The following is a 14753-nucleotide window of genomic DNA, read 5'->3' as shown; positions in this document are numbered from 1 at the left end:
TTTCCTACATATTTGTATATCTATTTTATTTTCGCTGTAAGTATATATTGCGTGTATCTACTGATCTTGTATTTATAAATAAAAAAATCTTACACAGATTGACTACGTCCCACGGTAAGCCCAAGGAGGCTTGTGTTGTGGGTACTCAGACAACGATATATATAATATACAAATACTTAAATACATAGAAAACATCCATGACTCAGGAACAAATATCTGTGCTCATCTCATCACACAAATGCCCTTACCGGGATTAGAACCCAGGACCATCGGCTTCACAGGCAGGGTCACTACCCACGAGTCGACCGGTCGTCATTTATTTATAAGATATACAAGTAAAAAACTTTGTAAGATAGGTAAAGTATCTCAAACATTTACTGACGCCAAAAGAAATGTATTTTTTTACAATATTCCAGTCTTATTTCCATAGCTGAAAGTCTCGTACTCAAACCAATAATATTTTCTCGAGTTAGTTATACTTCGCGGGAAACCTGAGCTGGGTTTAGATTTAAGTAAAAATATAAAACATTTGCTACTGCTCTTATTAAACATTAAACGTTCGCGGAAGATGTTTAACAGACTTCAAGAAGGATTATAAATTCACCGAAATATTTATCTTCCCCGATTTCTCGAATAACGGAGTGAACCAACATAGAAAATTATTTATTGTTTATATAATGGTATAGGTACTTCACAATTGATCCCATTCTCATTAATTTGAGCCGTTCTTAATATCGAATTTAATATAAGAGCCACACATCAGGATGTTTTCATTTGCTTTCAAGAACTTCTTCTTCAGTCGGTCCCTCAATACTGAGGATCGTGGCATCATGTCCTTCTGCTGAAGACCAGGTTCCTCCATAGGTTCAAGAACTAGGTGAAGTGTAAAATTGCCGAAAAAGATCATAAAATCAAGGAAGTTGGTTTTTAGCCGTAGATTCTTTTTGGTCTAGATTACAAGTATTTTTTAGGAAATAATTGCGCAAAATGAGTTATGGTTTAAATAATGACGTTTGCTTCTGTTGTGAAAATAAGTAAGTATGAAACCTTTCGTGAGTAAAATACCTGCTAGCCACTTACGTGTTTTCACAGACTATACCTATACTATTTATTAGTGAAGTCTCAAATATACCTACTTAAAATAACATTTGTGTCATTTTTACAACGTTGAACTCCGTGAACTCTACGCCTTCTGATAAAATTTATGTTCGTATAACTTCTTAGAATAAACTATATTAGGTATTTCTCAGACACTACGGAATCCAACGTAAATACACGGAAAACTTATTTTAATGTTGACTTTTCTACGATTTTTATATAAACATAAACATTAGTACCTATATAAAATATGATGACATGTGCCTAGTTTTTGTTCCTAAAGTTTAATAAAAAATATTTTTCTTAAAAATATATCTTAAGTAAATACTCTAAGAGCCACTTGCACGAACCTACTAACCCGGGGTTAACCGGTTAGGTAAGGGAGTTATCATGGTTACCAGTACAACTTGACACTGGGTTAAAGGTTTAACCGGTTAACCCCGGGTTAGTGGGATGGTGCAAGTGGCGCTAAGCTCGACGTGATCATTGAATTAAATTAGGATGACAGCTGAAGGTTCAGATCGCAAGTCTGTTATATAGGTAATATAAAGTCTGTATTTTAATGAAATATAATTTTTAAAGGCAAAAATGCTGTACAACTTTTTAATTTTTAGTTTATTTTACAGTAACTAGTTCACTGAGATTTTTACAACTATAATGTAAACCTGCAGGTTAATAATTACTTTATTTAATTAAGTAAGAAGTTTGGCCTATTTTTAAAGTTAATTATTAACAAGCAGAAACGTCTGCGATCGATGCTATTAAGCTTAGAATAAATTTATAAGTGGAAAAATTACTGCCTTGGGTGAGACTTTAACTCACGGCCTCTGGATTCAAGTCTCACCCAAGGCAGTAATTTTTCCACTTAAATTTATTTTTAAAGTTATTTTGGTTAACATATAAAATGTAAAGTGTATTTAAAATTACGGAAAGTTTAAGGCTGTTACTAGGATTAAAGTTATTAACTAATAGGTATTACGTAATTTGGCTGATTTACCTCCTAACTATTTTTGTACAATAGGTATGTTGTATATTTAGTGATATGTTGCGTTCTAGTTACAATATTTTAAAGTAAGTAATTAATAAAAGTCCAAGTGAAATATAAAATTAGCAGTAAATAGAGTAAGTAGAGTGATATTTAACTATAAAACTTGAAACTTGTCACACGTGTTTAACGGTTTTTTCAACAGGATTCGAATTTGAAACGTCAATTTCGATTTAAACTAATTTGCAGAAAAAAAAACATCTAACCGGCCAACCTCTCCGTTTAAAATCCAACGAAATAGAATTATGAACTGATAAATATTTTTGACAATTTTTTTTAGGCTGCCCGAAAATGAAAGTGGCATGGACTGATAGAGTTGTGTTTACCTTTTTTTTTGTGGAGTACCTATAAACTACACCGTCTATTTTTTTAACACGTAACACAATTTTCTCAGCCACATTTTTCAGTTCACCGTACACTCGCGAATGACTCGATACTGTCCTTTTTCACCGATAAAGTTTAGTAAAAAAACTTAAACCAAAATACATTACTTCAATATTTTATACATGTTATTACTCGTTGAGATTCACATAGACACTGAGTAAACTCGCGACTCGAGTTATGAACTGTTAGTTTGTTACGCTCTTAATTGGTGCTCTAGAAAGAGATAGATTTTTTTGCAATAGCCAGTTTCATAGCTCTAATCGCAACTGATAAAAGTAGCGATTAAAAAAATAGTCACTGTTCTAGCACAACGCGGCGTTGTCCCGAAATGAGGTTATCCATTTTTGTGCAAATAATTTTTATCAGGCGACCTTGCTCCCAGCTATCGCGAATTTGGCTAGGCTGATAAACTTAGCCTAGAGACTCACCTTTTTTAAAAAAAACAATCCACTCACGCACTGACCACTGGTGTTACTACGTTTGACTGCGCGCGTGCAGGTGTTGCACATAGTGCCGGCCGCTGCCGACTAACGTTTCGGCGCTTACGCAGCCCCCCGCCGAAATACCGCGAAAAAATATGGCAGCAAAAACTGAAGGGGTGCGCTCACCGTTTCTCTGCGAGGCTGTATGCTAATCCATCGTGTGCTCGGGCCCTTTTTTCCGGGGTGAGGGTGGGGGTGCAATTAAAAACTCGCGCGTGCGTGTGGGGGCGCGATTAGAAAGGAGACGGCGGCGGAATGAGTCTGTCACCGTTTTTTACTTTTTTCTAGTCTGGGACGGATGCTGAATCGATGCGAGTCTGGATGCGATTCGGCAACTTGCTAATTTCCTAGGAAGCGCGCCGCTTAGCGGCGGCACTAAACTGGACTACAACTATTTTACAGGAAACTAAGACTTTTTAATGCTCTTCAAACCTTTTTTACGACATTTACCTAAAAAAGGGGCTTAGAAATATTTACCTTTTAAATGTTACAAATAAAGCTTATTCTAACAATATCTGAAAATACGCACCTACACTGTAGGCTACACACTAATACACATATAATTAGGTACCTAGTTAAACTATTACAAAAACAACATTTACCGTCCATCACTACTAACGATTCTAAAATCAAAACTAGTCTCTCAAACAGGCTCCCAACTGCAAACAAAACGACCGAAGAATAGATACGAAATTCAAAAAAGGAATTTAGGCTAAGGCGACAACGGGGCTGCAACGGGCAGCGCGCTGCAAGCTGGAGTCTGCAGAAATGTGCTCGCGGATTGCGCGCGAAACGCGCGAATGTGATTGTGCGGGGAAATATACGCATGTGTCGGGCGTTTATTTTTAATTAATATGGACAATGTTTCCGTACTTATCCTTTTTTATTATTGAAGTGTATTTTTAAACATGTGAGTCATGGATGTTTTCTATGTATTTAAGTATTTATATATTATATATATCGTTGTCTAATTACCCACAACACAAGCTTTATTGAGCTTACCGTGGGACTTAGTCAAATTATATATAATTTGACTAAGCTAAAGCTTGTGTTGTGTTGTATATATGTATATATATAGTATGATAAACATAATTATATTTTGGTTAACTAAGTTTAAAAGTTGGTTTTATGGTTTTTATTTACAAATTCAATTTAATATTAACGTCATTGATTAATAAATAATGTGATTATCTGAATATCTAAATAATTATATTTTAAACCATACCTGGCCAATTATAAAAAAATGCTAGAATAGAATTCATAACTTTAGTAGGTATCTAATCTATCGTGTAATATCATTACCAAAGTGCATACAATATTCTGCAAGATATTTGAAGAAAATCATATCGGCTTATTATTATCATAATCAACTGAATATAAAATAATCGAATGATAATTTGAATTTTGCGAGTCAACGGTCCGATGCAACTTTTTAATTTATTACTTTTAAATTATTTATGCAGGAGCATCTAACGTGGAGGTCTCGGAACACTTGCAGCCGCGCTGTCCCTCGCGGCCAGTACCATATATTATCATAATAATAGCTATCTTTACGAAGGGTCAACTAATTGTTCGCGAGACAAATTAAAAAAAAAAGATTAAGTCGCAAACTTGTTGAATATTCAAATCTATGACTTGTAAAGGATTAAAGATTTCTGTGAATAGAAAAATATACTTCCGGTTCTGTCAAAATACTGTGAGAATTTCAATGTGTTACAAAAATAGAAGCAGTTTTGATTGTCTCTTTTCTATTGTAGTGTGTGTAACTTACCTTTGCAGTAGCCGCTCACTCCCAAAAATGATAACAACAAAAAACAATCAACAAAAACTTCAACAAAGTCACAAGTCAATGTCCGCCGAAAGCCCGCCAATAAAAAAAAAATATTCGAAAAAGCGCGACGCGAAAATTCAGTCCGAGCGAACTCCGTCAACTGTCCGCCGAGCACACACGTGAGAAGTTTACCGAACTTCGGAAACTTTAGCCACGCGATAGTTGCGCGCCACGCGTTCCAAACTTAAAGTTTCAAAATTTCAAAAATCGAATCTTAGCACCGGACAACTAATTGCGCCAATTATTCTTTTTTACTTTAAAAGTTTTTTTTTGCGGAGGCGTCCACCCGTCCGGTCGGGTCCGGCCGGTCTGCAATATTAACACGAGCGGCGTCCACCTTTTGTAATGAAACGTTCACACATGCTTCCGCATTACCGTCCCGATGCCATCAATAATGAAGCCGGGCGGGAAAAAACAAAACGGGGCACCTCTCCCGACGAGGCGCCCGCCGACACTACAGCCTCCTCGTCAAAGATCAGAATTGCATATCTGGGTTGCGTTAATGAGCGGGGGGAGGGGGTTTTAGGGGGTCGAAAAAGTGGCACCGCTCGCGCGCGAATATAAATTCATCGCCAAAAAATCATTACGCGGGGGGTGGTATTACGGGCTGGCGCTCGCTGCGCGGGTTCGTATAGTTTTTAAATCGCGCTCTCACTCGACGACGCGGCGCCGCGACGGGCGGACCCGGCCGCACTGGCATGCACCCACCTGCATACTACTAGCCCTACACTATCACGCATGACCATAGACAAACTAGCTTCCAAGACGCCCGCTGACAAATTAAGAAACAAAACACGAGCGATGAGCGCGGGAAATGGATTGATTTTTTTTAGAGAAAGGGAAAAAGGTTCCACGTGTATGCAAATTCCTCTTTTCGGCGACGATCGTAATCAATTTGTGCGTAGAAAGCGGTACTTCCTCACGCACACAGCGACGCGCCAGTGTGCGAGTCAAATTAAATCTAATACAAAATTGCGTTTTATGTTCTCGCTAGTACGTGTAGGTGTGTGTGGGGGGTATGCGAACTCGCGGGGTACACTCGGCAGCACTTAGCAATAAATAATTAGGAAGCATATTAGTTTGCTAATTAGAACTTCAAACTAAAATAACTAAATATATTTGGCTACCTTTACCTCGTCATCTGTTTAAATATTTAGGTATATTAACTAATTATGACTTAACAACGCATTTATTTTAAAAGTTTTAAACATTACGAGTGGACTGATATAACTATACCAAATACCTATTATCAAATAATAAAATAAAATAATAAACCGGACAAGTGCGAGTCGGACTCGCCCACCGCGGGTTCCGTACTTTATAGTAAATATTTGTTGTTGTAGCGGCAACAGAAATACATCATCTGTGAAAATTTCAACTGTCTAGCTATCACGGTTCATGAGATACAGCCTGGTGACAGACAGACAGACGGAAAGCGGAGTCTTAGTAATAGGGTCCCGTTTTTACCCTTTGGGTACTGAACCCTAATAAAAAGCAACGTTAACCATAAAATATATCTACTTATATAATTAAATCAAAAGATGACATGTTTAAACTATTTATAAAACTGATCCCGCTCTGATTCAATATTAAGTATGTGTTTTACACGCAATAAGTATATAATTAATAACTATTTAATATAATTAATAAGGACTAATTAGGTCTTAAGTACGTTTACTATAAAAGTAAATAACTTAAATCATCATAAGTGCACATACAGTCAGCATCCCATTACGCATTAACACATATTGTCCCGACTGTACTTTAAAACCCACACAGGCTTAATGTTAAAAATGAATTACCAACACAGCGGAGCACCCCCCTGCTACACTCATTTTCATTTCGATGTTTTTGGGTTTTTGCGCAAGCACCCACCCCCGGGGGGTTAGCCACCCCCGCCCTATGAAAATAGGATATATTTTTATGTTTTATTTGCCGGAAGCCCGTAGCTTAGTTGCATGTTTATTAGAAGTTTTTATTAGTAGAAACAATGCGGTTTTTTGCCCGGTACGCGATTTGCGTTGACAATTGTATAGGCAGTTGTCACGGCATGTTTGTTTGTAATAACGTTTAGTATACAAATAGAAGGTAAAAGAGGTACAGGAAGACCTAGAATAACATGGAGTAACAATATTAGGGATTGGAACGGTACCAAGGACGCCGCCACTCTTTCTAAAACGGCAAAGATTAGAGAAGACTTTCACATGATGATCGCCGACATCCGATAGGACATGGCACGATAAGAAGAAGATTCAGATCGAAGATAGGGCTAAGTTTGGTACCCACCCTTCTGATTTTAAATAGTTTCCTAATGAACGAAAGAGAAACGTAGGTACAATATATATTATATAGTTCACTCAATTCGGCCGAAGCCTGTTAGATAATGTTTCAAAGTGTACAAAAGTAAGTACTTACATTCAACATTTTTGCGGAAGTTAGTTAACTTACTCAAAAAAGATTGTGAGACATCACACACACATTGAGATTGTGAGACAGCTTAAGTTTTTTTGGATGGATTTAGTAATATTTTATTAAAATTTTATTAATTAAGTATTTTTTAGTTTGAATAAATATTTTCCCCCGACCACAATTGAAAGGACTCACGCACGATAGAACAGTTTAGGTCCGGACCGACTCAGTCCCAGTCTGACCGAGGCGTCCGATACTTCAGTTTTCTATTATAAGAGCATCACGTGATCCCCGATGATCGTGACCGTCGGACGCGGACGGACCCGGACCGTTCTAGCGAGTCATCCCAATTGTAGTTCGGGCGATTTTCCGCAACTCGACGACTGGCGCCTATCTTGCGTGACAAAAGAGTCATCCCAAATACACTGGTTATAAAATTCTATCTCGCTCGCAAAGCAACGAGAACATATAACCAGGAATGTCTAAAGCACTCCCCCAAAATAAAACTAATAATTCCCGTCGCGTATTCACCCTCAGCCTTTGCTTGTTTTGTAGCAGGACGAATAGAACGATAAGTGGAATTAATGTGTACATTTTTGCTAAAAAACTGTTAAGTTTTTTCCTACTTTTTTAAGGCACGGTTCGGTTTAGACTACACCATTGCTGAAGCAGTGTTACAGCACGGCATTACTGTGGAGTGCATAAATACAAAATACATTCATACATATAATCACGCCTATTTCCCGGAGGGGTAGGCAGAGACCACGAATTTCCACTTGCTACGATCCTGACATACCTCTTTCGCGTTCTTCACTTTCATAACACTCCTCATACACGCTCGCCGGTTTAGGGTGCTCTTGACCTGGCCTTTCTTCAGGATTTCCCTGATCTGATCAGAGAAAGTCCGCCGAGGTCTGCCCCTTCCAACTCCCTTTTCTACCTCTCCTTTATACACTCTCTTTGTTAGGCCAGACCGCTCGTCAAAAATAAAATTATCTTTTCGACGTTTCCCTCTTTCATGCTGACTGCATTGCTGCCATATTGTACATAATTTGGACAGCCATATTAATTTGCAAGTTTTCGGCAGCAATGCAGTCATGCATGTAAAGTTTAAATCCGAACGGTACCTTTAATGTGTACATTCTTGTTATCAATCTCTTTAGCTTTTTCCTACTTTTTTACTAAGACCACTTACTTACTCAGTTTTAGTACAATCGTAATAGGTTAAACTTCGAAATGTTTGGAACAGTCCTGAAATTTGGTTTGTATGCTAAATCAGTCCTACTTGTTAGTCTAAGCGCCACTTGCACCATCCCACTAAACCACTTAGTTAAACCGTTAACCCAGTGTCAAATTGTACTGGTGACCATGGTAACTCCAGGTTTAACCGGTTAAAATTGTCTTATGACATTAATAATTAAATATAACTATTTAAAATTAATAATTTTTAGGTAATTTAGTTTAGTAGTTTGACATTGACACACATTGACATTTTTTCAACATTTTTCTGTACTTCTTATTTAATATTTGTAATTATTTTTGTGATAAATATTTGAATTCCGGCCAGACATGTAAAGAACTGAATTTGTACATATTTACATCCTATATGTAACTCGTGTTTTATCAAATAAACGATTATCTTATCTTATCTTATCTTATCTTAACCCCGGGTTAGTAGAATGCAAGTGGCGCTAAGCCTCGCATTAGACCCTCAACAGATAATTTTCGATGGATAATTTTTGACGAAAGATCACAAGGCCAAGCAGCGGGCTCATTGTATTTAGATGTTAACGTGATGGATCGTTTCCGAAACACCCTCGCCTCCGATTCTCAGTATCGTAGCTGTTTAGCTGAAAGAAAGCCACGTGGAAGCTTGTTTTATCAGGAAGTTGATTGTTTAAATATAAAAAATAAACAACTTAGGGAATAAATATTTAATTTAATGTTTTGATTTTTGTTTTATAAGTAGTCAGTGTTCGTATAAGATGTGCTGTTGTAGGTACTCAAATACCTCGTCTATCAAAGATTGCAATATTAGTCGAGTAAGCGGGACGTCACCGACAGGGGGCGTTTGCTGCGTTATTGTATGGTGCAACTGGCCCTTAGGGCCACAGACTGACGTATATGTGTACCAAATTTCAACTTGACTGGTGCAGTCACTTCGGAGCAAATACTCGTAGGCTGTGACAGACGAATAGTCAGAAGGGTTCCTTATTTCCTGAGATAAGAAACTACATAATTAGTTAAAATTGTGTTTTACAATATTCAACCAAATTATAGTACCTAACTATTAGACTTATATTGACCGGGATATAGACCGTGATTACCTTTTGTATTGTTTATGAGCTCCCGATATATCGACAACAAGATGCATGTAACTGCGTCGAAATATCGGGAGCTCATAAACAATACAAAAGGTAATCACGGTCTATATAAGTCTAGTGAAACTAACCGTGAATCATTCAAAACTCGTACCTAACTATTATGTTCAAAACTACAATTATATAACAGTCACTTTGTCTATCGCAAACAATCTGAACACTTACAATAGCCAAACAATATGCCAAGCAGTCTAGGGTTGTCACCTTGCGCCCTGACCCGTGCCGATTACCCGTGATTCGCAGCCCTACGTCCACCCTTACCAAACCCCAGGAATTCATCGCATTCTGGACATTCACTGTATAATTTACGTGTGATAACAGACTTGGACTTTACAAGTGGGTTGGTTTTGAACTTTTCAGATAAGGAAGTGGCAATGGTTTCTGTGTGTTTAGTACTCTTTTATTATAATCGGGATTAAATGATTTTTAGTTAGGTAAATTAGAAAACGTGCAGTAAATTTACGACTTAAAATCACTTGCAAACTTAAGTAAGATACAACACTGAATTATACGATGTAAAATAGTGTTGTCAATTACTATGTTTAATACAAAGAATCGACGAAAAATTCAAATTTTCAACTTTACCAATATTCACACTTAAACTATCGTGAGACATATTTCAAAATATTTATCAGTACGGTTACCCCTGCGCGTGGTAACCGCCGCGGACACTCGTGCCTGAGGATGGATTCCCAAAGAATCCGAAACATGTCGCCAAAAGCGACTAAAAATAAAAGATAAATATTTTACCAATATTATCAAAAAGTACCTATATGTAAAATATAAAACGAATTTATAAAGAAAAGTAACTATCGAGCAAAGTCGGTTAGTCTTTTAAACAAATATGTAAATACTCCTAACTCTCCTACCCTGCCTACGAAGCAGGGGTCCCGGATTCGAATCCCGGTATGGGTATTTATTTGTGTGTATATTACAAATATCTGTTCCTGAGTCGTGAAAGTTTTCTGTGTATGTATATTAATATTGAAATATAACTACATATATGTATATTATAAATATTGTCGACTATAGTTCGTTTTTTTTTAGCATTAGAAAGAACACTTATGAACACTTATAAAAAATAAGTGACAGCAAATATGTTACAATTATAAACCATATAAGATCTTTAACATTCTTTGGCTTTCATGAGTACCTAATATAAACTATTTTTTTAAAAGCGTTTTTAATATTTTTCATTAAAAAGATACGTCAAGATTGTTTCCCTTTTTTCTAATGCAAAAAAAAAAAACGAATTATAGTACCCACAACATAAATCTTACTGAGCTTCCTGTGGAACTAGGTCGATCTGTAAAATTGTTCTATAATATTTATAAATCGCAAAGTCAGCTTGCTCCTATAATTTTAATTACCCATATTGTAGCTTCATTTCTTGTGTACTATTTATTTACTGTAATTTGTGTAATAATTATTTTTGTGTTTATGTAAGTTTAGCTGCTTAAGTTATGTTACGAGTAATTATCGTTATTGTTTAGTTTTAGTAATGTAGTTGAAGTTTTAGTAGGGATATCTGTTTAAGTTCCGATTACAACGCTGTCTTAAAATTAATGCCTGAACTCCTAGTGGGAATTGTGTTAGGATTCATGCTAAACCTATCATTTTATAATCTTATCTGTGTATTGTCACTGGCCTGTATCTGTTTTTTTCCCCAATAAAGAAAATAAAAATAAAATAAAAATAAAAATAAATATTTATCAATTTATCAGGATTACAATTCACGCACAATAAATAAACATGATAAAATCACTAAACAACTTTATTAATGGGTAATTAAAAAGGTGCTCAGATAGTTTAGAATTAACCAAAATGGTTGTCCGTGATTAAGATCATAAACACACGTTATTAGGGTTGGCAACGAGCACGCTATTTAAGCTATTAGTCGAGATTGACAACCCTGGCGGTCACCCTCCTTGGCCGTCCCTTCGTCGTATGTGGACATTTTATCCTATAATTTGTCTTTAAGCATAGATTTAATGATGTTTGGGTGTTTTTGAACGTATTATTAAACGGATGCATGTTACTTTATAGCATTTTTAATTTGTGATGCGACCATAGCATACGATTAAATTATCCTTGTTTAAAAAAGTTAAATTTGAAGATAATTGTTTTCTTGGTATACTTGTGTTGATTTTTTTAATTAGGTGAACTTTGTAACAGTACAGTGTACATTATCCAGATATATAGTTTTTTTATTTTATTTTACTTTTTCGAAATTAAACTATCGTAAGATATATTACGAGCACACATAGCGCGCATAGTAGCGGACACTCGTGCCTGAGGAAGGATTCCCGAAGAATCCGAAACATGTCGCCAAAAGCGACTAAAAATAATAGTGATTGAAACCGTACTGATCTAAATATTAGGTACGTAGGTATTTCTACATACAACAATTATTATAGAGAGATTCCCAAATTGTATGAAAATACCCTTATTTTACCCCCACACACTTTACTATGAAAGCGGTAACAACAAAAGTAGTTTTATTGGGTTAATTAAAAAGCTGTTTTGAATGATTCACGGTTAGTTTCACTAGACTTATATCGACCGGGGAATGGACCGTGACTACCTTTTGTATTGTTTCTGTTTGTGAACAAGATGCATGTTACTGCGTCGAAATATCGGGAGCTCAAAAACAAAACACTGAAAAAATAATTAGCCTACCCGTTGAGGTATTCAGAAAATAACTGAACTTAAGTAATAAATAAAGAAATGATAAAATTTCCGTGAGACACAGACATATTAAACATATTAAACATGTCGAGCGTTTTCGACTTAAAATACGTGAGTGACCCGTTATTAATATGTTTAATAAAGAAATGAACTGATTTCATTGTAAAAACCGGCCAAGTGCGAGTCGGACTCGCGTTCCAAGGGGTACATTACACAATTTAAACAATGTATTTTTTATGTGAATGTCTTTAAAAAACCTGCAGGAGTAGGATAAACACTAAGTAATTAAATCCGACTCACGCTTGACTGCACATTTATAATAGGTTTTTCGATGATCTATAGGTAAAGGTCTATTTTGTATATTTTTTTCAAAATTTCTGACCCAGTAGTTTCGGAGATAAAGGGGGGGAATTTCTCCTTAATTGGTCCAGTAGTTTCGGAGAAAATAGGCTGTGACAGACGGACAGACAGACAGACGACAGACAGACGAGTGATCCTATAAGGGTTCCGTTTTTTCCTTTTGAGGTACGGAACCCTAAAAACGGAACGGTTGGTAACAAAATATTTTGTTACTGTTATGAAATCATTCCTTTCAGTGTACAAAAGGTAAACACAGTCCATATCCCGGTTAAAAAGCTAGCCATAATTAAAAAGCTATCAATATGTGGGTTTGATACCCACAATTTAGATTATCTTGTCAAAAGCCGCTGGAATCATTGTACTGTACGCTGAAAATAAAATCATCACTGATTTTATACAACATGAGCCCCAAACTGCATACAGTCCAATAATGTATACATTATAGCATATAGGTACAGTAATGTCGATGTTCACCACTCATTACCCATTCCCGGCCGCCACCCGAACGTCCGGTTTTTTGCACAAAAAAACTATAGTTAAATACAACATCAACATATTAAAAATAAAATAATATTGTCCGGGTGGTGGGCGGTCCCCGTAATGCGTTCGTAGTTTTTCCAATAATTTCGACCATTGGTGGAAAAATGACTTCCATTCTGTGCGTGTGTGCGGGATTTTTATCTCTCTTCGTCAAATCATTAGCGCCATTGGCCGTTTTTTGTTGTGCATTTTATATGAGACGCATTAAATCGCATTGTAGAAGTACTTTGCATTATTAATATGATAATATCGCTATTTTATTATGCATGCGGTATTTGGGACATTTCAGTACCTACTCTTTTTCACAAAGAGATTTTTCCACATTGTCATTCTGCATTTATTTTAGTTGATTATTAATAAAGGACCGATAAAATATGATTATGTTTTTAACTAGAAGCTGCAGAAAATGGACCCGGGTATGTCCATAAACTACGTCCGGACCCGGGTATGTCCTTAAACTATGTCCAAAAGAGAGGTATGGGGACTGTGAATGACCTCTCGCTTTGTGTGGTAGGGCACAGCACAGCGGATGTCATTCCAGATCTAGAGCAGAGCCCAACTGGGGAAGTACCTCCACCTTACAGAAAACCGCAGCCAAATAACACTAGACCCTACTCATAGTGTTGTGTTCCTGCCGGTGAGTAAGGTTGCCTGAGCTCGAGGGAGAGGAGTGTTAGGGTCGGTAACGCGCATGTAACTCCTCTGGAGTTGCAGGCGTACATAGGCTACGGAGACTGCTTAATATCAGGCGGGCCGTATGCTTGTTTGCCACCGACGTAGTATAAAAAAAAAAAGAAAATACATGACATGCGTTTAACACAAAAGGTAAACTACGACTTGCCAGTGACAATGTAGGTATACCTACGTTATTTCCATATGAGCGCCATGGTAGACATAGCACTAGCAAGGAATCATAGCGTGGACCCTATACAAAACACCGTCTCCATCATCAGCTTATTATTTTTCACATCACCTATTCGAAAAAGGCCGTTTTCGTCCCTGCTAGGAGGGACAAAAGTGGTACTTTTTTATTCTAGGACACTATTTTTAAGAACACTGATTTAAACTTTCACGATTTTTACTCATTATTATTCACAACGACGGGACTTAATCGCGTAAAATAAGTTTTAAATTACTAAAACTAAATAAAAATAAAATAAAATAAACTAAATTATTACTATTTTTAAGAACTTACAAAGTACATTGCTCGATCGCTGCTTTTCATCGATTGTCAGCGATGGAGCTACTGCCTATGATAAAATGAACTTACCTTTTTGACAGAAGATAATTATCTGCACCTGTAACAAGCAAAAAATACACGTTAAAAATGATTAGAATGTTGTCTAGTTTCATGTGAATTATGACGCGGCCATATCCATGGGTCAAACTCAAAACTGTGTTCACGTCTTTCCTGTAGACATACCCAAAAGTTAAGGGCTATAAAGGTTATTTTTTTTATTTCACCCTTATCCATATGACACTCCTTTTATTTGGATAAATATGATAAAATCATTACCTATTTATATGCCCACATT

The 14753-nt window shown here is 36.5% G+C and overlaps 1 protein-coding gene across 4 annotated transcripts in view; it reads right to left on the bottom strand.

Annotated features, from left to right (window-relative positions):
* LOC134746302 (broad-complex core protein isoforms 1/2/3/4/5) overlaps window positions 1–5335 on the bottom strand; it is a 58226-nt gene extending 52891 nt beyond the window's left edge. For 2 of the 4 annotated variants that reach the window (XR_010128224.1, XM_063680682.1), the window contains exon 1: window positions 4781–5331. The gene's annotated coding sequence lies outside the window, so the exon portion shown is untranslated. Of the gene's footprint in view, window positions 1–4780 lie in introns of all 4 variants that reach the window. The other 2 variants (XM_063680680.1, XM_063680681.1) reach the window with 2 other exon arrangements.
* Window positions 5336–14753: the final 9418 nt, after the last annotated feature.

Source organism: Cydia strobilella, chromosome 12, assembly GCF_947568885.1.
Source record: "Cydia strobilella chromosome 12, ilCydStro3.1, whole genome shotgun sequence".
Taxonomy (NCBI): Eukaryota; Metazoa; Arthropoda; class Insecta; order Lepidoptera; family Tortricidae; genus Cydia; species Cydia strobilella.
Note: the sequence above shows the minus strand (reverse complement) of the source record. Positions and strands in the feature narration are given on the sequence as shown.